This window comes from Macrobrachium rosenbergii, chromosome 7, assembly GCF_040412425.1.
Source record: "Macrobrachium rosenbergii isolate ZJJX-2024 chromosome 7, ASM4041242v1, whole genome shotgun sequence".
Classification (NCBI taxonomy): Eukaryota; Metazoa; Arthropoda; class Malacostraca; order Decapoda; family Palaemonidae; genus Macrobrachium; species Macrobrachium rosenbergii.
The window spans coordinates 11,732,731-11,757,331 of NC_089747.1; the positions used below are offsets into that span (position 1 = coordinate 11,732,731).

At 34.6% G+C, this 24,601-nt stretch overlaps 1 protein-coding gene across 1 annotated transcript in view; it reads left to right on the forward strand.

The window, feature by feature from the left end:
• The window catches only part of LOC136840129 (hexosaminidase D), a 586,535-nt gene that overhangs the window by 73,585 nt on the left and 488,349 nt on the right, over nucleotides 1-24,601 (forward strand). The window lies entirely within an intron of this gene.

Here is a 24,601-nt window from a genome sequence, read left to right on the forward strand (position 1 = left end):
GCTATTATCGAGGATGTTAATTTTCCATTTCGTTTGTTTAACTTGTTTACTCGCGTACCGGCTACCTAGTTCTGCTCAGTGCACATCAGCTGTTTGTCACATAAATATTTTTTTTTTGTGTGTACCCTTGATTATCTGCATATTTGTAATGGAACCTTGTTTACTTTCTCCATTATTTACTGCTGGTTCTGTCCCTCATTAAAAGTCCCATCCTGGTTTTTTTTAGAGGATTTAATTGTTGACACAGGCTTTGTACAATATTATCTCGTTCTGTGGTTTACTGTTTGTCCTTTCATGCTCATCTACCTACATTTCAGAATACCGTTCAGTTCTGAAAGATGGCCGGTATTATGTGATACAGCTTTTGTCCGTTATTATGAAAATATACTATAAGTTTACGAAAGGAAAATAGATACTAGTAATCGCTCAAATATATTGTTCGTGCTTATGCCATATCATTTTCTACCTCAGAATAAGAACAACATTTTCCGCCAGCGAAGTTTGGTGGAAGTTAAGTATTCACCTGCGTCTACATGCTTGTTTGTTTGTCTGTTGCCGTACGAGTCCCGTTATCAAACTGAAACTTTTTTTTTTTCCAAGGAAACAAATAAGTAATTCAAAATGTTTACTTATATAATTATCCCGGAACAGACATTTCAAGTAAACAATATGCTCACGATTCTTCTCATTTCATGAGTCTTTACCAAGCCTGCTGCCATATATATATATATATATATATATATATATATATATATATATATATATATATATATATATATATATATATATATATATACATACATACATGCATACATGTGTATATATATATATATATATATATATATATATATATATATATATATATATATATATATATATATATATATATATATATATACAGACACTCCACACACACACACACACACACACATATATATATATATATATATACAGTATATATGTGTGTGTGTATGTATGTATGCATATGTATATATATACTATTTATCAATCACTTATATATATACTGTATGTGAAGGGAATTTTTAGTTGTATATATTATCAACTAAAATTCCCTTCGTAACATATATGAAAATATATTACTATATGAGTGAATTGATATTAAAGGATTGTTTGATAGCTTTCAATGTATATATATTAGTATTTATATATATACTGTATGCCATATATATATGAGATGTATGTATATGGCATTGTGATAATTTCATCACGTGACATTAGTGAATACTGTAAGAGCCAATTAAGTGAGAGAATTATTGACCTTCAGTGTTCAAGCAGGATTTGAACTCGTTTCTTCCGAGTTATGAGCTCAAAGCTTTATGGACCCGTCTACGGGAGAAAGCTTCCCCCCGTTCGGAAGTCAGTGACGCCTGATGAATCTATACCTGCTCTTTACTTTAAGCATTACTTCCATAGGAAGCTCTTTCGTACGTCGGTATTGATGGCGTTATTATAACTTTTTCTTTAATTCAATTGTCAGTTATAATATATATATATATATATATATATATATATACATTTATGTATATACTGTGTATATATATACATATATATATATATATATATATATATATATATATATATATATATATATTAATGAATATAATAATATTGCCAAGACCAGGAAGAACATTCTTTATTGTACAAGCTTTCGAGGTATAAAACCTCATCATCAGGCTGAAAAACCGACAAGGATGAGAATCAATAAAATTACAATAAAATGAATTGTCATAATAAATCTTCAGCAAAAATACTAACGAAATATATAAAATGAACAAGTAAATACAAACTAAAAGGGTGAGACGTAAAATAACGAAAAATTAAAAACACAAACATAAAAATATGAAAATAAAACTAAAGTGAAATGTAAACAAACTACCACTCACAAAGTAAAATATTTAACGACCTAATTGAGTACCTACTATGAAATTACAAAGATAGATAGTTGAATACCAGACGAGTTGTTGTTCAATTCCGGCTTCATCTTTTTTAATAGTCAGCGACTCTGAAATTAAAAGGTCCAGTCTATTTGAACAAAAAGACAGTACCCGAAAATCCAGGTCAGTGAAAGGATGGTCCTGTGTTAAACTGTGTTCTAATGGCAGAAAAGGGTGGTTTGGAAAGGGGAAACCTAGTTCTAATGGAAAGACCTCTGTGTTCCAAAATTCTGTGTCTGAGCCAGCGGGAACTAGATCCCACGTATCGCAGACCACACTGCGAACAAGTGAACAAGTAAACGACACAGGAATTAAGGTCCACAGGCAGAGTAGGCTTCTCTCTCAAAAGTGATCTTATTGTAAAAGGATTACAGAAAACAAACCGGAAACTGATTTGAGGGAAACAATGCTTAAGTATTTCTTGTAACTTTTTCGGACCATATAGCTACTATGACCAAGGTAAGGCAATTTAATGTACTTTACATCTTTACTAGCAGTACTGTACACCGATCTGGGACAAAACTTTTCATTTAAAAATTTTTCAGAACTTTGTAAAATACAAAAAATGGGATATGAGTTTTCAGAAAAATAATTCTGGAGGAAAACCATATCTTGATGAAATAAATTAAAATCACAACAAACATTGTAGGCTCTATTAATCAAAGTGCGTATTGAGTTCATCTTATACAACTTTGGCGAAAAACTGAGGTAATTCAATCCCAAGCCAGTAAAAGTACTTTTTCCTATAAACAGAGGTCTCAAATTTGCCACTATTTCTGTATACCTGTACATCTAAAAATGACAACTTATTATCCTGTTCCGTCTCACAAGTAAAAGAAATGTTAGGTGACGAGAATTAAAATATTCAAAAACAAATCAAGATGTGATAATTCCTTAAACACAAGGAAAGTATCATCTACATACCTACGGTAATACAAAGGTTTGAAAGCACTAGGGCATTCAGACATCCAAATCCTTTCACAATAACCCATGAAGCAATCCGCATATAAATAAAGACAGAATCAATGTTTTACGTAACCTTAAGAACGATAATAGTATAGTTATTACCAAGCCGGATAAAGGTAGGGGAGTTGTATTAATGAATAGGTCTGATTATTTAGATAAAATGAATGAAATACTCTCTGACAATACAGGTATACAGAAATAGTGGCAAATTTGAGACCTCTGTTTATAGGAAAAGTACTTTTACTGGCTTGGGATTGAATTACCTCAGTTTTTCGCCAAAGTTGTATAAGATGAACTCAATACGCACTTTGATTAATAGAGCCTACAATGTTTGTTGTGATTTTAATTTATTTTATCAAGATATGGTTTTTCCTCCAGAATTATTTTTCTGAAAACTCATATCCCACTTTTTGTATTTTACAAAGTTCTGAAAAATTTTTAAATGAAAAGTTTTGTCCCAGACCGGTGTACAGTACTGCTAGTAAAGATGTAAAGTACATTAAATTGCCTTACCTTGGTCATAGTAGCTATATGGTCCGAAAAAAGTTACAAGAAATACTTAAGCATTGTTTCCCAAATCAGTTTCCGGTTTGTTTTCTGTAATCCTTTACAATAAGATCACTTTTGAGAGAGAAGCCTACTCTGCCTGTGGACCTTAATTCCTGTGTCGTTTACTTGTTCACTTGTTCGCAGTGTGGTCTGCGATACGTGGGATCTAGTTCCCGCTGGCTCAGACACAGAATTTTGGAACACAGAGGTCTTTCTATTAGAACTAGGTTTCCCTTTCCAAACCACCCTTTTCTGCCATTAGAGAACACAGTTTAACACAGGACCATCCTTTCACTGACCTGGATTTTCGGGTACTGTCTTTTGTTCAAATAGACTGGACCTTTTAATTTCAGAGTCGCTGACTATTAAAAGATGAAGCCGGAATTGAACAACAACTCGTCTGGTATTCAACTAGCTATCGTGTAATTTCATAGTAGGTACTCAATTAGGTCGTTAAATATTTTACTTTGTGAGTGGTAGTTTGTTTACATTTCACTTTAGTTTTATTTTCATATTTTTATGTTTGTGTTTTTAATTTTTCGTTATTTTACGTCTCACCCTTTTATTTTGTATTTACTTGTTCATTTTATATATTTCGTTAGTATTTTTGCTGAAGATTTATTATGACAATTCATTTTATTGTAATTTTATTGATTCTCATCCTTGTCGGGTTTTTCAGCCTGATGATGAGGTTTTATACCTCGAAAGCTTGTACAATAAAGAATGTTCTTCCTGGTCTTGGCAATATTATTTATCATTAAGCTAAGATTTCCAAGTAGCCGTCCAATTACCGAGACTATATATATATATATATATATATATATATATATATATATATATATATATATATATATATATATATATATATATGTGTGTGTGTGTGTGTGTGTGTGTGTGTGTGTGTGCAGCACGAAGGAACGCGTGCTTGAGAACATCACTAAATCCACGTCAGAAGGGAGTGAAAACCGGGACTTTGAACAAGTACTTTCGTAGTTTAGTCTACATTTTCAAGTTCACACTGAAAATGAACTTAAAAATGTAGAATAAACTACGAAAGTACTTTGTTCAAAGTCCCGGTTTTCACTCACCTTCTGACGTGGATTATGATTATATATATATATATACAGAAATACATACATATACACACTATATAATTTATAATGAATAGGTAAATAGTAAGACATATATAGTATGATATATATATATATAAACAGACTGATTCTCTACACAAGAAATCTGAATAGGTAAATGACATAAAGTACCTGCGCTTAAATATGCTCCTACAAACAGACTGTTAAGAACCTTAGAAAAATACCTGAAAAGAAAATATGAAAGACATCGAGAGAGAGAGAGAGAGAGAGAGAGAGAGAGAGAGAGAGAGAGAGAGATCAAAGGATCCGTTGTTATGGGTGATGCGAGCCTCTCTTCTCGAAAGCGAAGATATCATAAAAGTTCGAAGACACGGGAGGCGGTATATTCCCTGTGTTTGAGGAGACGAAAAGCTTAAAGAAACACGTCTTTTGTTTTTGAAGCGACATTTTTACGAGTGTCTCTCTCTTTTCTTTTTTCTTTTCTTTTTTAACTTACGAGATCTCTTGTGCAAGATCCCGTATTCTTTACAAGTAAAGGTGGGCTGTTGAAGGAATAAAATTCTTAACAGCCTTTCGGGAAAACTTGTCCGATATTTAAGGTTTATACTTCAGGTGTATATAGGCGATTTCTTTTTATAGTGGCTTGGTAACTTTTATGGAGATGGAAATGCCCGTCGTTATGGAAGTTACTGCAGTGTTGAACATTTTAGATATAACTTGGGTGATGATAAGATTAGCTCAAAAATGTACACACACACACACATGTGTATGTATATATATATATATATATATATATATATATATATATATATATATATATATATATATATATACACACAGACACTGCACAGCTGCCCCTCAAGACTCAACGTAAACCTCAACTTGGCCCCCCTCACCCCAAGCCCCAAGAAGTAACAGCATGTTTTCTTTAAATGTGCAATCATAAATATATAAAATTTCAGAAATATTATGTTTCTTGATCTTTGTCTGTCTACTAGCTACCAGTGATGATGAGATAAAACATATAGTATTTGTGAAATACCTTGCTCATGTGGCTTCAAAAACACATAAAATAGCTAAAAAAAAAAAAAAAAAAAACTCAGTGTTGGGCTCACTGTAAATGTCTTTGCCCCAACAAAAATCTGAAATGACGCCCTGAGAGAGAGAGAGAGAGAGAGAGAGAGAGAGAGAGAGAGAGAAAGAGAAAGAGAGAGAGAGAAAAACTTCTCAACGTCACTATAGTCTGCTGTTTACATCTCGACATTTTATTGTCCAATTATTTATAAATGTGCATATTGACTTTTTGATATCCATATGTTCATGTTTACATAAGCAGCATTCACTTTGATATCTATTGTGGTCCCATAGTGATTAGTACTGCTGGATATTGAATGAGAATTTTCTCTCGTGAAAACCTCAGAGATCATTCTTTATTAGTGAAGTCGTAACCACAGATCGTGAACTGATTTTTCATTGATTTTTTTCCCTTTGCGTGATCATCCTACCGTTATATACATACAGATCAGCATAACATCTAAGACCACTGGTTGGGAGCAGCTTCACTCTGTCGTGGAAGACTATTTACGTAAAGAATATGAAATTTAGGCCAAAGGCCAAGCACTGTGACCCATGAGGTCATTCAGCACTGAAATGGAAACAGTGGAAAGGTTTGAAAGGTGTAACAGGAGAAAAACATTACAGTTGCACTATGAAACAAGTGTTAAAAAAGGGTGGAAAGTAAGATGGAAGTAAGAATATGAACGGAGGTACAATAAAAGGAATAAAAGGGGTCGCAGGTAGAGGCCGAGGGGACACTGCAAAGAACCTTAAGTAATGCCTACAGTGCACCGCGTGAGGTGCACTAATGGCACTACCCCCTCCGGGGACTATTTACGTAAAGGCTAAGGAACCACACCACAGTAGTTGAAGATTTCAAGTTTTTCTAGGCAGAGGCTACAGTGATCTCCTCTCTTTAGCTGTCCTGGTGTAGCTTACATTTGAAGGAAGTGGTCCTTCCCATAAAATACGGGACTACTGATTGCCCATGGCAAGGATTAGACTTATTTTACCTAAGAACCAATTGGTTACCATACTGCCCACATTATAAAATGGAAAATAAATTCTCTAATATCTGCTAAACGATTCGATCCGTCGAAAGGAACTTGGAAAGTTGCATATCTGCCGAAATTGAGATATGCCTATTGGGGTCGCGAAACAATAATACAAAAGTTACTGCAGTTTCAGAGTGATTTTTCAATGCTTTTCCATTCGCAGTATCTGCAAAATCAGTAGTAAGGCAAAGGCGTATCTACCATTTTTCTCAGTTTTGTATTTTTGCAGACGCTGCAGTCTTCCTTTTTAGGGCAGCATAGACCTGGCTTTAGGCGTGCATGCCGAAGGTGTCAGTGTTAGGTCATTTCTTTGTAAAAGGAGGACTGTAAGAATTATTTGGTCTTGCATACACACAATAAGCAGTATTGTCTGATGGCACCGGTCTTATTTCGAAAACTTTGCATTTTGCTTGGGAATTACATTCAGCTTATTGCTGGCATTAGAGAAGATACACGTCTCTGAGATACTGACTCTAACAGAGAATAGAGCAGTGGAATACTGTACATGATGAACTTACATTCACATATGTTTTGAAGTAGAGAGTAAAGAATTAGCATCCTGTAATCTTCAATTGCATGTATGTAAAGTGAATTTCATCTTAAAGGGGTTTATTGTGACAGTCATATTTTGCAATGAAGTTGATACGTGTTACTTCTCCATTAAAACTTACCTCAACGCGACCTTGTATTCACACAGTGGTAGGGAGGAATAAAGTAAAATGTTGCTATCTCTCCCTTTCATACGCAAACAGGTACATTCAGTTAATAATGGCTAATATAGTTTTATAGAAGGCAAAATTAATTTTCTGAATAAGATTCTAAACTCATATAGAAGCGCGCACATTCAATTAATAACTGCTAATATAGTTCTACAGATAGGGAAATGAATTTTGCGTACGGGGTTTTGACTCTCTCTCTCTCTCTCTCTCTCTCTCTCTCTCTCTCTCTCTCTCTCTCTCTCTCTCTCTCTCTCTCTCTCTCTCTCTCACGTAAACTCGTATAGTCTGTTGGTATTAACTAATAGAGTTTTATAAAGTACAATATTAATTTTGTACATATTGTTCTCTCTCTCTCTCTCTCTCTCTCTCTCTCTCTCTCTCTCTCTCTCTCATAGACAATAAATAATGGCTAGAATATTTTTATAGATGGGAAAATGATTCCTTTAATTAATGGTTTGACCCTCTCTCTCTCTCTCTCTCTCTCTCTCTCTCTCTCTCTCTCTAAACACTTCTAGATAATGGCTCTGAGAAAATTATTTCTTTAAGTAATGTTTTGACTCCCTAAATGAAAAAAAGCTATAGAAGAATGGGTCCCCGAATGCCTTTATCTAGCCTAGGCCTAAAGAAAAGAGGATAAAAAAGAAGTCTAAAAAGGTGGGGTCTAATCCCACGGGGAGATATAATTCTGTCCATTAAAAGCTCTAAAGGTTATGAGAAAGCAGGGAAAACAAGCATTAATATCCTTACATGTTTTCGACATTATATTAAAAGCCTTATTTTTTGTCAGTAAGGTAAGTGGCTTTCTCGATGAATATGTCAATCTACAGGCCTGTCATTATTTTCATTGTGACGTATCCTTCAATATCTTTAAGAAATTTGCTTTCTTTTACTTACGAGTAGTAATGAGACGGGCTAGGGGAACTTTCCAGTTACGTTTAGGGCAGAGCAAGATTATATATATATATATATATATATATATATATATATATATATATATATATATATATATATATATATGTATATATATATATATAAAATTTATATATATATATATATATATATATATATATATAAATATATATATATATATATATATATATATATATATATATATGATATATATATATATAAATATTTGATATCAAAACCGAATTCCGTCTAATGAAAGGCGCCAAAACCGAAAAACCCAAAATGTAGAAAGTTAACGCTGTATTTCAGAGAACAACTGTCTCCCTCTTCAGGCAGGTAATGAATGAGATAAGAGTTACAGAAAAGCGGTATTTTTATCAAGAGAGCCAAAGGTCAGCCGTTACGTCACCCCAGTTGACAATTTCTCCTTAATCTTCTTAATCGCTGGTTGGAGGAAGATTTATCTATAATACCTGAGTCCCAAGCTCCTTTTGAGAGGTTCATCGTATTTATTTGTTTAATCAATGCTGATTCTACCATTTGGCTTTTGAACCTACAATTGCTGATATAGCCATTGCTGTGGATGTCTTTCCATGATTGATTTACAGTTGCTAAAACTACCAAAATAGCATTATTGTACTCAACATTTTTTTGGGCAATGATGCATCATAAACTATCAAATGAAAAGTCTGTGCTCTTCGTTAAATTTTTTGTGCATTTTTCGTAGTAAAGTAAAGTGAAGAATTTCTGTATACTAAAAGGCTATAAATAAACCAAACTGTGAATACCAATAGAATTAGTTCTGAGGTCTGAAACGAGTGGTACAGCACAGCATTGGATTAACATAAAGGTAATTCGAACGGGAACCAATTTCGTCAATGGACAAACTCCCCCACCACCCCCCCCAAAAAAAAAAAAAAAAACTTTAGCCAAATAACAGAACAGAGAAAATCCCGCGTAATCTACCGGTCGTCCGGAGGATAGGCGTAGTAAACACGCCGAACACCTGTAATTAAAGCCATAAAACAGAAGGAATATATAGGAAGGGCTTCGGGGTCCAATGGGAGTTCGGCCGAGCATTTTTACGAGTCGACTAATGAAACTTCACCTGCGATTATAATACGTTTTGTCCCGTGCCATAGATTGCCAAGGGGTGACTTGTGTTATGGCTTCGTTTGTAGTAGGAAAGATAGATTGGCTTGTAAGCTTAGTGTGTCTCTATACAATCATAAGGCATCAACGCTAAAAATATCAATAAAATCATGTTTTTTTTTTAAGATGGAATAAATAAATAACACGACTGTTGTAAACGGAATGAAATAAATAACACGCTTTTTAAGATGGGACGGAATAAATAACATGTTTTTCAGATGGAGTAAAATCAGTTACATGCTTTTTAGATGGAATAAAATAAATAACACGCTTTTTATATGGAATAACATAAATAAATCGCTTTTTAGAGAATAAAATAAATAACACGCTTTTTAGATGGAATAAAATAAATACCACGCTTTTAGATGGGATAGAATAACACAGTTTTTAAATGGAATAAAATAAATAATACACGTTTTAGATGGAATAAAATAAATAAGCCTTTTAGATGGAATAAAATAAGTAACACGCTCTTTGTAGACGGAATAAATTACGAGTCGACTGATGAAACTTTCCCTTTGATTATAATACTTTTTATACTAGTAGACTGCTAAGGGGTGACTCATGTTGTGACCGGTTGTTTTATTTACGTTTTTTTGTTGAATAGTTAAATAGGGAAAATATAATGGTTTTCAGACGTACACTGTCACAAAGGCATCATAAGGCATCAACGCCAAAAATATAAATAAAATACATAACTCGGAATATAAAGCAGAAAAGATGCTAATGGAGTAATTGTAAAGCTACAATTACATACTTCTTGTGTACATATTATGAACATATTCATTAAAAAAAAACATAGGTTCGTGTCACAGAAAACAATGGTTGATAAGTCAAAGCACTGAGGAATTAAAAGAAAAAACCACATTTTGTTAAGTAGACGCGGTTCCTCTACAAATCGAAGCAGTATATCGCTTATAATAATAATAATAATAATAATAATAATAATTATTATTATTATTATTATTATTATTATTATTATTATTATTATTATTATTATTATTATTATTATTATTATTATTATTTCATCCTGTGTCATGTATCGTTCATAGAAAACATTTTATGGTCTCCAGTCAACGCTTCTATATCTACCAGGGATTTTATGGAATAACACGACGCGAAATCTGATAAGTTCATCGGTCTGTGATTTTGTCAGTATGCTGAACAACAAGAAGCAGCTGATCATGTGCAGCTGGAAAAATACTGAAGGTACTTGTGGTACCAACAGCAACAAGAAAGACTCCTCAATTACTTTTTCGAGCCGAAGTTTTTCGTGCAAATAGTGTCCAGCAACAGATCAGTTTTTTTTAATAGATGCATTTTATTACAAAATATCTCTTTAAGTCAGAAATCTGCGGAAAAAAGATTGCATAGATGTGATATGGAAATTTGGAGGAATGAGTATGTAATACTGGAATTGTTGTGCAGCTGAGTCTTTTAGATTGTATTTTGCCCACAAGATGTTGGAAAATTTCTCAAAATAATTTGCCCTTGTGGATGTTGCCAACGTACCCATCAATACTTTTAAAGATTGTTAGGTTAGTATCAATATTTTTTAGGGGGGTAGGCTAGTATCAATATTTTTAGGTGGTTATGTTAGTATCAATATTTTTAGGTGGTTAGGTTAGTATCAGTATTTTTAGGTGGTTAGGTTATTATCAATATTTTTACGTGGTTAGGTTAGTATCAATATTTTTGGGTGGTTAGGTTAGTATCAATATTTTTAGGTTGTTAGGTTAGTATCAATATTTTTAGGTGGTTAGGTTAGCATCAATATTTTTAGGTTGTTAGGTTAGTATCAATATTTTTAGATGGTTAGATTAGTAACTATTTTTAGGTGGTTAGGTTAGTATCAATATTTTTAGGTGGTTAGGTTAGTATCAGTATTTTTAGGTGGTTAGGTTAGTGTATATTGTGGCTAACGTACAGTACATGCCGCGCATAAGTGTCAGGGTATTATTAAGTGAATATTACTGCTAAACATGAACATTTAAGAAAAAAAATGATGTGCCACTGTTATTGCGATTTCGTTAAGCGCCGTCACAGTCAAAGAGTTAGTAATAAAATCAAATAGAAAATAAAAAACTACTCTTCTGGAAGAATTTCTGTAATCAGTTCAGTCATTCTGATATATCATGAGGATATGCACCTCATATAGAAATGAAGAAAGTTCATGGATATATACATATATATATACATATATATATATATATATATATATATATATATATATATATATATATATATATATATATATATATATATATATATACACACATACACACACACACACACACACACACACTCAATTCCAAGGTGGGACAAACACTTTAAGAGCGGTCCATTAAATTCACCGGCGCCTCTGTTGACCTAAACAGAGAACTGTGTACCTGGTGCTTAATTTCTGTAATCAATTCAGTCATCCTAATATACCGTATTATGAGGATATGTACCTCATATGGAAATGAAACAAGTTCACGATTCCAATAACACCTCACGAAAAATATGAACGCCAAACGAATGATTGAACCCGTGTTGAATTAAGGAACCTTATCTTAGCACCTTCATAGAACACCTCACCAGAGAGAAATTGGGCAGGCACAAAATTCAGAGAAGTTGGAGAGTTTAAACATACATCGAACGGATTGATAAAAGCCCAGGATGAACTTTAGATAGTATAGCGTAATATCACAATTGGGCCGAAGGTAACAAAAACGTAAAACAATAGAGAAATTGGCTCACAATCTTATGAAACCGTTTCGCCGGAAACACGCTGACTCTGCAACCACAAGGGTCAAGGATCTTTGATCCTCTGTTTAAGAAAATAATCAAACAAAGTAGTGTGATACAAAAGCTATAGCAACAATGGAGGTTATCACCTGTGAAAGAATTATCTGTCTATTAGAATTTTTAAGAATGAAAACTAGGAAAAATTTGATGTACAAGAGAATTACCTCTTTTTAACTTTCTCTCTCTCTCTCTCTCTCTCTCTCTCTCTCTCTCTCTCTCTCTCTCTCTCTCTCTCTCTGTACAAGAGAATTACTTCTTTTTAATTCTCGCGCTCTCTCTCTCGTTAGCTTTTCCTTTCGTAAGTATTCTCTCTCTCTCTCTCTCTCTCTCTCTCTCTCTCTCTCTCTCTCTCTCTCTCTCTCTATCTTTTCATGTCGTAAGTATTCTCTCTCTCACATTCTCACGAACAAATTACCTCCTCTCTCTCTCTCTCTCTCTCTCTCTCTCTCTCTCTCTCTCTCTCTCTCTCTCTCTCTCTCTTTTCATGTCAAGTATTCTCTCTCACATTCTCACGAACAAATTACCTCCTCTCTCTCTCTCTCTCTCTCTCTCTCTCTCTCTCTCTCTCTCTCTCTCTCTCTCTCAAAACGTCGTCCTCTTCAGGGGCACTGGAACGAGAGTCTGGAAATCATCAGCACAGTCAACCCGAGACACTAATTTTGCGGAAAAGTGGCACAGCGAAGATTGCATTATAATTTGGGGCAGGACCCGAAGCATTGCTCCCGGGATGAGTGACCTCAGCACGCAACCGGAAGATGCAACCTGGAAGGAAAGTGTCTTTCAGGACGGTAAAGAGGAAAGACGGAGAGAGAGAGAGAGAGAGAGAGAGAGAGAGAGAGAGAGAGAGAGAGAGAGAGAGAGGATAATATAAGAGGAGGGAGAGAGAGAGAGAGAGGATAATATAAGAGTAAGAGGAGAGAGAGAGAAAGCAGTGACATAAGAGGAAAAAGAGAGAGAGAGAGAGAGAGAGAGAGAGAGAGAGAGAGAGAGAGAGAGAGAGAGAGGATAATATAACAGGAGGGAGAGAGAGGTGATATAAGAGGAGGGAGAGAGAGAGAGAGAAAGCAGTAACATAAGAGGAAAGAGAGAGAGAGAGAGTCAAAATGGTTATTACATACATTTCATTACTCATTCTTGGGAAACACAGAGAGAGAGAGAGAGGAAGCGGTAATGTATCAGGAGAGAGAGAGAGTGAGAGAGATAATACAAGAGGAAAAAGAGAGAGAGAGAGAGAGAGATAGAAAGCGGTAATGTAATAGAGGAGAGAGAGAGAGAGAGAGAGAGAGAGAGAGAGAGAGAGAGAGAGAGAGAGAGAGAGAACGAACATAAAAGAAAACCGACAGAGAGGCAAAGGCAGAGACAGAGTGAGAGCTAAAACAATATTTTGATTATTGATAACACAGGACAATATAAGCGTATTTTGAGCCTGAGAATAACTTTGGTAAATTGCAGTTAAAAGCTTTGCCAGGATTAACAAGTGCTCCCTGAATGTGCATTACTGAAACGAAGAAAAAGAATATAAAAAATAGTAAAGTCCTTCCGTCTGACGAGCAAAATAAAGAGGATTATTCATTAAAAATGTTTCAGTTGCTCTCGCGTTCATATTTCACCGAGATACAGCGAACCCCTTTAGCACAGATGCCAGGGCGTTCAGAGGCAATCGGTGCCGGCGTTCTTTTAGGAGAGAACTCGAACCCACAAAGAGAATCCAATTATTTTTTCCCGGGAGAGAAGACTTTGTGACATGGTTCCATTGGAGTGTTCAGTTTTCTTGCTCAGTTCTGTTTTCTGGAACAGACGAATTTTAAAGGGACGCTGTCAACTGGATTCCCGCTGGAGCTTAGCTGTTTACAGAGTAGTGAGTGGTCACTGAAGAAAAGAAATATTCACATGTAATTGTTATCTCATACTTTTTCTATTAAGAGTAGCTTATGTATTTGCTAGATATTATGCAAAGATTTCTTTCGGTACCAACTCGGCTCCCGCTGGAGCCTAGCTCTTTACAGAGTAGTAAGTGGTCACCAAAGAAATATTTACAAGCTAGTTTTTATCTCATATTTTTTATATAACAGTAGTCTATATATTTGCCAGCTATTGTGGAAAGATTTCTTTCGCTACCAACTCGATTCCCGATCACTGAAAAAATACTTTACATGTAATTTTTATCTCATATATTTTATATAACTCTATAGCCTATATATTTGCTAGATATTATGCAAAGATTTCTTTTAAGTTCTGATGCTGTTTTCATCTTCAGATACGTAGACAAAATAAATGTCTGAAAGATGGATAATGTTTATCCGAATGTTTGCAATCCTCACAGTATTGACTTTCATGGCCAGATTTCCCAAAATTTGTATTAATCGTTAACGGCCGAGGACTTGACATGTAAGATCTGTTGGAGGTTCTGTGTAAACGGAGAATGGATCCTGAAATACCGGGAACTTGCACGCAAATTCAAGCAAAAATCATGTCTTCTCCGGGAGCATTTGTAAAAACGAGCCTGAAGTTAAAAAAGTGATCGGTGTTTTGTGGTTTAAGTGTGGGTTTCTGTTTATTGATGTTCTGTGGTTCAAATTTGAGGCTTTCGGTGAACCCTACTTGAAACTGAGACTTTTTTTTTTTTATTACGATTTTACAATTTGTTTTTAGAAACTTTTGAGTTAGCGCGTCTAGCTTTTTTGTGGAAGTTTTTCTAATTATTTTTATAAACGTCATCCAAATGAAAAGGATCAGAATATGTTTTTTTTTTTTTCTTTTTTCACTTTGTTCACCCTTTCTTCTCATGCTGTAATTTTTGCTGGTTAGTTTGGGGGCGTAAGTTTTTTTTTTCCAGACATTCTTTAGAGAGAGAGAGAGAGAGAGAGAGAGAGAGAGAGAGAGAGAGAGAGAGAGAGAGAGAGAGAGAGAGAGAGCTTTGTGGTAGAATATAGAGAGAATAAAGAAAGGGAAAATGTCTAATGAGAGGTCCTTTGAAACCCATTGTTTTTCAGACGCTTGAATAAACAGAGAACAGAGAGAGAGAGAGAGAGAGAGAGAGAGAGAGAGAGAGAGAGAGAGAGAGAGAGAGAGAGAGAGAGAGGGCGGGTGTTTGGCGCCAGGGGTTAGGATGAACAATTACAGTAATAGAAAAAATGTTTTTTAAATATTAGAATTCTTGTCACAGCTAAGTGTGTAGGCAGATCGGATATTTCTGAACATAAAATTGACACAAATTTATCAGAATTGTTAATGTAGATTTTTTTAATAAATCCCCAAGGCTACTGGAACAATCCAGCTTTGACAGTTCCACTCAAATATTAGTAATTACCGTTGAACTAGAAGCTCCTGGGCTATGTGAGTTTTTGTTTTTTCACTCTCCCAGGCCTTAGAGCTTTTTGTGAGACTTGCTGGGTATACTGTACTTGAATTATTGCTATTTTTAGGATTTTATTATATATGAAATTTAATTATGTAATTTTATCCTATTATCTTCTGTAATTTCTTTCAAATGGACACCATATTCTTGGGAAGCTTGAATTTATTATTATTATTATTATTATTATTATTATTATTATTATTATTATTATTATTCAGATGAACAATAATAATAATAATAATAATAATTATTATTATTATTATTATTATTATTATTATTATTATTATTATTATTATTATTATTATTATTATTATTATTATTATTAAACCTAGAGAAGGCTTTCCTGTTTTCAATTTAGCCATTTTCTTGGAGAATATATATAAACTGCCCATACAGAGCCAGAATATATTCCACTTATATTTTAGACTGGATCAGGCCACATTGTTAATCTAACTTTGCAGGATTTCCAACTTCTCAGTCTCAACCGTAAAGGCTGATTAACGAAAGCTTACTGTAAGCGCTTGAGATCTCACGTGTGTATAGAGGCAGGTTGCTTGTGTACTTAATTGCATACATAGAGATAGTTGAGTAAGAAGTCCTTACTTGGAGAAATCTTGTGTTTACTTATATTTTTGGGTTAGAAAAATCCTGTATTTACAGATATATTTTGAATTCTTTCCCATTTTGCATCGGTTTCCCAATAACGCATGTAATGCATATTCAGCAATACTACAGAAACACGCATTCAGTGAATCACACACACACACACACACACAGAGAGAGAGAGAGAGAGAGAGATCGGTTAATGCTTGATCACGAATTCCCTCATTTTAGAACCCGCCACAAATTCATATAAACATCGAACGGAATTTGTAAACAATACGAAATGTGCGGATGCATAGAAGCGATCTCGTAAACAGATGATTTTTCTCTCCTTTATTGCTCTGCAGCAGAGAGAGAGCAGCCATTTGCTCTTGCAATCCTTCATTATTGACATAATCCTGCAGCTGCCATTTAGGGCAAATGGAGGACGAAAAAAAAAATCCATTGAAACAATTCATTTATATTTAAATAGAGAGCGATTTCATTAGGCTAACTGCGACAATCATGTGCATTGTCAGCGTTCACTTTTTCATGGGCGGTGTCAGGGAAACCCCATTACCCAGATGCATATTGAATTAAAATGAGAATGCTACTTTTGTTTTCATTAATATTTTTTTTTTAAATTTTAGCTTGATTTTCGAGGCATGGTGTTTTGGTGGAACCGGGGGGGGGAGGGGGTTTAGTTGTTACCGACGCATGATGGGAACAAATATGGAGCCTTGTTTTTTCTGAACTGCCTATAACTTTCGATTGAGCTTCAATATGCTCATGAAAAATGAATCCATTTGGAAGTGGACCTTTTCATATTTTGGCTGTGGAGCGATGTGATGGTCTGCTCTGCCTGCTGGGAATGTTTGGCTTTTCTCTGCTTTTAGTGGAACCTTTGTTGTGATTTAGTTTATAATAGAATTTGTAGTTATATCAGTGGCATCAGGAATAATTGTAGCAAGAGCAGTAGCCGTGGCAGCAGTAGTTGTAGTAGCAGTAATAGCAAGAACAGTAGTTGTGGCAGCAGTAGTTGTTGCTTGAGCAGTAGCAGGGTTAGCTGGAGTAGCAGTATAGTAGAAGCAGGAATAGTAGTAGCAGTGGTAGCAGAAGTAAAAGCAGCAGTTGTAATAGGAGGTGCAGCTGTAGTGGTAGCAGAAGTAGAAGCTGCAGTTGTTGCTGGAGATGTAGCAGAAGAAATAGCAGCAGTAGCAGCATTAGTAGTAGGAATAGCAGCGGCAGTTGAGTAAATAATTTGTGACTAACGACATTTTTATTTATTTATTTATTTTTTTCTCTTTAAACCTAAATTTCAAATCTACAGTCGCGTCATACTGACTTTGTTTTATATTAGTAGGTGATACGATAGATCAGGGTTCTCTCTCTCTCTCTCTCTCTCTCTCTCTCTCTCTCTCTCTCTCTCTCTCAGATCATCAGACATCCTCTCTCCTCTCTTTTGCGTTCTTTCCTCTCGGCAATCCTTCTTCCTCACTAATTCTCCCTCCTCCTTCCCCGCCTCCTCAACTCAGTCCTCTTCTTTCCATTACCGTCCAGGAATTCAGGCCTTAAAAAAACGGAGGTTTATCAGTCATCATTAGGACACTGGAAATAGAAAACGCCTTCGCACGTCTTCGAAAGGAGGTCTTCGTGAGGCCTTCCATCAGCCGAAAGACCTTACGATCCTTCGTCGGGTAAAAAAGAATCTTGATCGTGAATTCTGAATTACTTTATATGAACGCCATCATTAACTGTTAAGTATTGTGCTGGTAATCCCACGTCCAGTTTCGCCACCCACCAGTGGCGCTTATGGCCTGGGAGTTTTAATATTAAAGTAAAGGTTATGGGACGTTTTACAATGCAGATTCTTCATAAATGTGAGTGGGTTGCTATGAAGGCGGATGGATATAATGCTCAAGTGTATTTTAATGTCAAAGTATAGGTAATAAAACGAACAGTCTTTGTGTTATTTCCTTTATCTTATTCTGAATAACTATTATGGAAAAGAGAATACATGAAAATATAATGGGAAAAGAGATTAAGAAACTACAGGAGCTGTCGTTGCAAAGGCTAAACTTCCCCCGTCAACTCAATTCAGCTTTTGTTATTATTATTATTATTATTATTATTATTATTATTATTATTATTATTATTATTATTACCCCAACGATTTCATGCTTTCAAAGATTTTTAACAGTCACTTTTTTCTAGATACTTCTTCGCAGATTTGACTCTTTCATATATATTAATAAAAAGCATTTTTAAAAGAAATATTGATGAGGGAGTGAGATAGATATTTGGTTAAAACGAGCCAAAGAAAAATGATTTCACGAAACTAATAACTGGAACTGGCCCTAGGAATTCGTCCCTGTTACCTAAAGTCAGTTTTCAGTTTTCTGTAAAAGAAAACTATTGTGCCGGCTTTGTCTGTCCGTCCGCACTTTTTCTGTCCGCCCTCAGATCTTAAAAACTACTGAGGCTAGAGGACTGCAAATTGGTATGTTGATCATCTACCCTCCAATCATCAAACATATCAAATTGCAGTACTCTAGCCTGAGTAGTTTTTATTTTATTTACGGTTAAAGTTAGCCATAATCGTACTTCGGGCCGTGGTTAAAGTTTCTTGGGCCGCTGCTCATACAGCGTTATACCGAGACCACCGAAAGATAGATCCATTTTCAGTAGCCTTGATTATACGCTGTAGCGGCTGTACAGAAAACTGGATTCCGCCGAAGAAACTTCGGCGCATTTTTTACTTGTTTGAAGTTTTTTTTGTAAATTTCGTGAATTTCCTTTCTATTTCGTTCCCCCCTTTTCATTGTGCAGGATTTTTCATATGTTTTTTATTGCAGAGTTTTTTTATATTTGTTTCTTTAGCTGTTCCTATTTTTCCTATTTTTCTCTTTTCTGTTTCCGCTTTCCTCTCTTTTTCTGTTTACGCTTTCGGTTTCCGTTTGAGAGGAGAATGACTGAAACCGTCAGAGCGCAGCGGAATATGGAATATTTATTTGCTCATGTATGCAGGTTTGTTTTGTATGCTTAACACTTTTGTTACTTTCTCTTACTCTCTCTCTCTCTCTCTCTCTCTCTCTCTATATATATATATATATATATATATATATATATATATATATAGAGAGAGAGAGAGAGAGAGAAAGAGAGAATAGTTCTGTTAAATTTCTCTCTAGATTTATTGTACTCTCTCATGTATATTGTGGCTTAGTCCTGATCATATGATATATATATATATATATATATATATATATATATATATATATATATATATATATATATATATATATATATATATATACAGTACATATATATATATATGTGCATATATGCATATATCTATATATGTGCATATATATATATATATATATATATATATATATATATATATATATATATATATATATGCATATATGTGTGTATGTATATATATGTGTTTATATATATATATATATATATATATATATATATATATATATATATATATATATATATGTATGTGTTCTGTTGGTACAGGCTAATGCACATGTGGCATCTGTAAATTACTGGCAGCACTTCCAATATCTTCAATTATACTTCCATCTGTGCTGCGTTATATATTCATTCACGAGGCAACAGCTATTTCAGTCATTAATGCATGACCTTCAGGGCTAAATTACAATATCTACATTTTATTTTACATGTTCGAGAGTACAGTAAAAAAAATCTATCAAAAATTTAGTATATAAAATGAAAATTTAACATAAATTTCACAGTTCTGAAAACTATTAACAAATCTCACTTTTCAAGAAGTGTTTTTGGGACGAGAATCCTAGCCCCCGGCCCTTCTCCAGACTTGCTTGTAACCCACCACAATCTACTCACTACCAGATACTCAGTGCACTGCAGAAGCCGCCGAGCGAGCTGCGACGGCCATCTTACCCTTTGCTATAACAGCAGGAGTTCACTGTGTAGGATGTATATAATGTAAAGAATAAGTTCGTACTCATTCTTTTTTAACACTGCCTCCCCCATCGTGGTTTAGCCTGTTTTAATTATTTCTTTTTTCACACATTAATTACATCTATTTTTACATTACAAGCATCATAATCGTTTTGTAATATACGCGTAATCATTATTGTAATAATACGAACCGTGTCAATTATAATTTCACTTGACGGTTGTAGTTGTTCCAAGTCTGTAGCGAGTTCGATATTAAGTGACATTTGTGAGTATAAAAACGACTTGTATATTTATTTGATTTCATATTTCCCATCTCGGTCTCTTTTACCTATTTGAATTTCATCTCTTAGTTTCTTTATTTTGACGTGCAATTAACAATTGCGTTTCAAACGTGCATTTGTTAATGTTATCGTTTTAGTGTAACCGTTGGAAAAGATAGAATAACATTTGTATTATGCTTTTTCATTTACTTTGTAGAAATGTCGAAGGTTAAATGAATTTCATTTATTAACCTCGATGTGTTTCCTGCTTATTTTGTGTTTTTTTTTGTTTTTGTTTTTATTTATGACAATAGCTTTTAACAAACATAGATAATGAAGGTTGATGTTGAACAAACTAAAAAAAAAAAAATAATTTTTTTTTATGTTGTTTAATCTAAGCTCACAGAACACACACACACACACACACACACACAACTCAACTTCCGTCAAATAACTATTTTTTTAAATTTTTGCTTCTGACTGATTCTAATTTTGTGTGGCATCAATTTTTATTTCCTAACCCTCATGTAACTTGTATCCCCCCTTTTCATTTTTACTGGGTCAGACTTTCAGATGACCAAAATTTTTTTTACAGATCAAACAACCCTTCCCTCCTGCAACGCCTTTAATTTTCCTCTCAGTAGCAGATTTTTCGCTGTTAAGTGAGCACTATTCAACATCCATCGTTTAGTTGAATTTATTATTTTTGTATGATGAAGTCTCTACATCTATTCCTGTACACATTCTATCACATATTAATGAAAGCTCTTTTTAGTTTTCTGTGAAAGGAAACTATTGAGATGGTTATATGTCTGTCCGTTCGCACTTTTTCTGTCCGCCCTCAGATCTTAGAAACTGCTGAGGCTAGAGGGCTGCAAATTGGTATGTTGATCATCCACCCTCCAATCACCAAATATACCAAATTGCAGTCCTCTATCCTCAGAAGAATTTATTTCATTTAAGGTTAAATATAGCCATGATCGTGAGTCTGGCACGGTTATAGGTGCCAGCAACACAGGCCACTACCGGTCCTTGGCTGAAAGTTTCATGGGCCTCGGCTGAGAGTTTCATGGGCCGTGGCTGAGAGTTTCATTCAGCATTACACGCTGTACAGAAAATCGATTGCGCCTTGATTTCGCGAAAAGACTGCAAGATAACTTAAGACAGCTTTTTCATTATTTATCCACCTACACTATTGCTTTTTATCCGCCAAGATAACTTAAGTTTTTCATTATTTATCCACCTACACTATTGCTTTTTATGAATGTATCCGCCAATAAGGCAAGCACAAAGAAGGAAGGCACTCTTTGGTCAGAGTTGTCCAGTTTACTAATATTCCTGTGTACTAATGGAACATTTCCATTGTATCGTTGTTTGAAAATGTTTCCGTTTCCAAAATTCTCTGCAGTAATCACGACCTATATATATATATTATTATATATATATATATATATATATATATATATATATATATATATATATATGTATATTATATATATATATATATATATATATATATATATATATATATATATTTGTGTTTTATATATATGTATATGTATATATACATATATATATATATATATATATATATATATATATATATATATATATATATATATATATATATATATATATATATATATATATATATATATATATTATATATATATATATATATTGTGTATATATATATATATATATATATATATATGTATATGTATACACATATATGTGTGTGTGTGTATAAGTCAAAGCGTACTGCAATCAACTGTTGAAAATTAATCATGTGTGCTCAGGTAATTGTGATGCTGTTAGATTAGTGTTAAAGTAGTTTAAAGAAATTTGTGTTGCCTTTCAAGCTTCATGTGGCTTTAGCATCGGTAAGCTGTTTATGAAAGTTAAGCTGCTATTGGAAGAGTCACGTGATCATGAAAGCTTTTAAGCGACCATAAACGTTCGCCTGGTCAGGCAGGCAGGCATTCGTGTGATCATAAATTTATTTAGACCATAAATAAGTTCTGTCAGTCACATGAGTGTTGCACTGGTCATGGACGCGTTCAGCTTGCTTAAACTAGCGTTCAAAGCGTAACAAAGTCGTTGTCACAAAAGCGTTGCGCTGGTCATGGATGCGTTCAACTTGGCAAGTTTTTAAAACTTGGTAAGATCGTTGACACAAAAGCGTTACGTTGGTCATGGACGCGTTCAACATGCCTTCACAAGCGTTCAAACCGTAACGAAATCTTAGTCGCAAAAGCGTTGCGCTGGTCATGAATACGTTCAACTTGTCTTAACAAACGTTCAGAGCGTAAAAAAATCGTTGTCACAAAAGCGTCTTGCTGGTCATTGACGCGTTCAGCTTGTCTCAACAAACACTCTAAGCACAACAAAATCGTTGTCACAAAAGCGTTGCGCTGGTCATGAATACGTTCAACTTATTCTAACAAGCATCCAAAGCGTAACAAAATTGTCGTCACAAAAGCGTCTTGCTTGTCATTGACGCTTTCGGCTTGTCTCAACAAACACTCTTAAGCACAACAAAATCGTTGTCACAAAAGCGTTGCGCTGACCGTGGACACGTTCAACTTGTCTTATTAACAGCGTTCAAAGCTTAACAAAACTGCTGTCACAAAAGGGTGTAGCTGACACTGAAGTCCTTCATCTTGCCGTAAAACTGTTTAACGTGCGTGTAAAAAAAAAAAAAAAGCGTTAACCTAGCCACGGAAGCAGCGTTCATTCGGTGAGGAGAGCGTTCAGCCATCGAGATGAGGGCATTCAAAGCCCGAGTGCTTGCTCAGAAACTCACACTCACCTCAGCTTTAGTTACCTTGCTACAAAAGACTCATTAGCCTATCTTGGTTGCCATGGCGACGGGGCATATTGATTGCTAAGACAAAAATGCCTCCTTTAAGAAACCATGGGTGTGTTTTCTCACTTTCTGCGTTTGAATTCAGATTAACGTTTTTATTGTTTTTTTTTTCTTGTTTTGCTCGTGAGTGTGTCTTGACTTGGAGGAAGTTTTGTATCTGTTTATAATGTTTTTTCTAAAACGAAAATTTTTGTCTGGTGTAAAAAATATATATATATAAATATATGTTTGGATATATATAATAAAAAGGATAAATATGATATAATATATAAAGACTTGATGGATAACCTTAAAAAAGAGTAAAACGATGTTTGGAGATGAGAATAAAAAAAAAAAGAGAAAAGAGTTGCAGGAAAAAACTGGCAACACATCAGATTATATGTAAAATATGTACAGATATTGCATAAAAAAACTATAACATATATATATATATATGTATATGTATGTATATTTGTATATATATTTGTGTGTATTACATATATATATATATATATATATATGATATATATATATAATGATGTGTTGTTAGAAAATTTTTTAGCAACATCTTTACATGTTTTATTTTAATCTGTGCTCGTTCTCGGTAATCCATAAAGTCTTTTCTCTTTTTCGTTTATCCTTTTTGTTCTTAGCTCCAAACGTTATTTTCCCCTTTTCTTTAAGCTTTACGTTTTACATTTCCTCCTCTGCTATTTCACTGCTTTCTCGTCCCTCCTTGGGCGCAATAAAGCCTTCGACATATTACGCCTTTCAAACGTAAGGGGTCCTGAGAGAAATGGCACGTATGTGAGAACGGGATGGGTGGATGTGGGTGGGGGAGGTGGAGTTCTTTATGAAAGTAGTGGACACGTAGGCGGACAGAAGATTCCAAGTCTTCTCCGGCCCTGGTCCCACTTTCAAAGACCTGATTTCTCGTTCGCCTGAAGCAGGTTTCCACCTCAAAGGCGGGTTACCGGTACTTGGATAGCCCGTTGCAATCGTAGGTCTCCATGGATCTTGTCTAGACGTGCGTGTCTATGACTTTTGTGCGTTAGTCGTTGGATACTAACTGCCTGACCTTGGCAGGGGCTGGCTACCAAGTTGCAGGTCATTAAGCAGTAATGCTCTTTAAAGGGGCCGTGATTCTTTTAGGGATCCGGAATGCTTTTTTATCGGTAAGTGGCTGCAGGGTTTGGATGTTTCATGGCGTCATCGCTGTCAAGCTAACAGAGATTTGTTATGATGATTAGACTCTAATTGATGATAGTAACGTGCCTTTGAAGGTAACATCCGGTCCATTCAGTTTATTACAAGATTCTGAGATTGTGTTTGTCTCACTGCAACCTAATGAAAC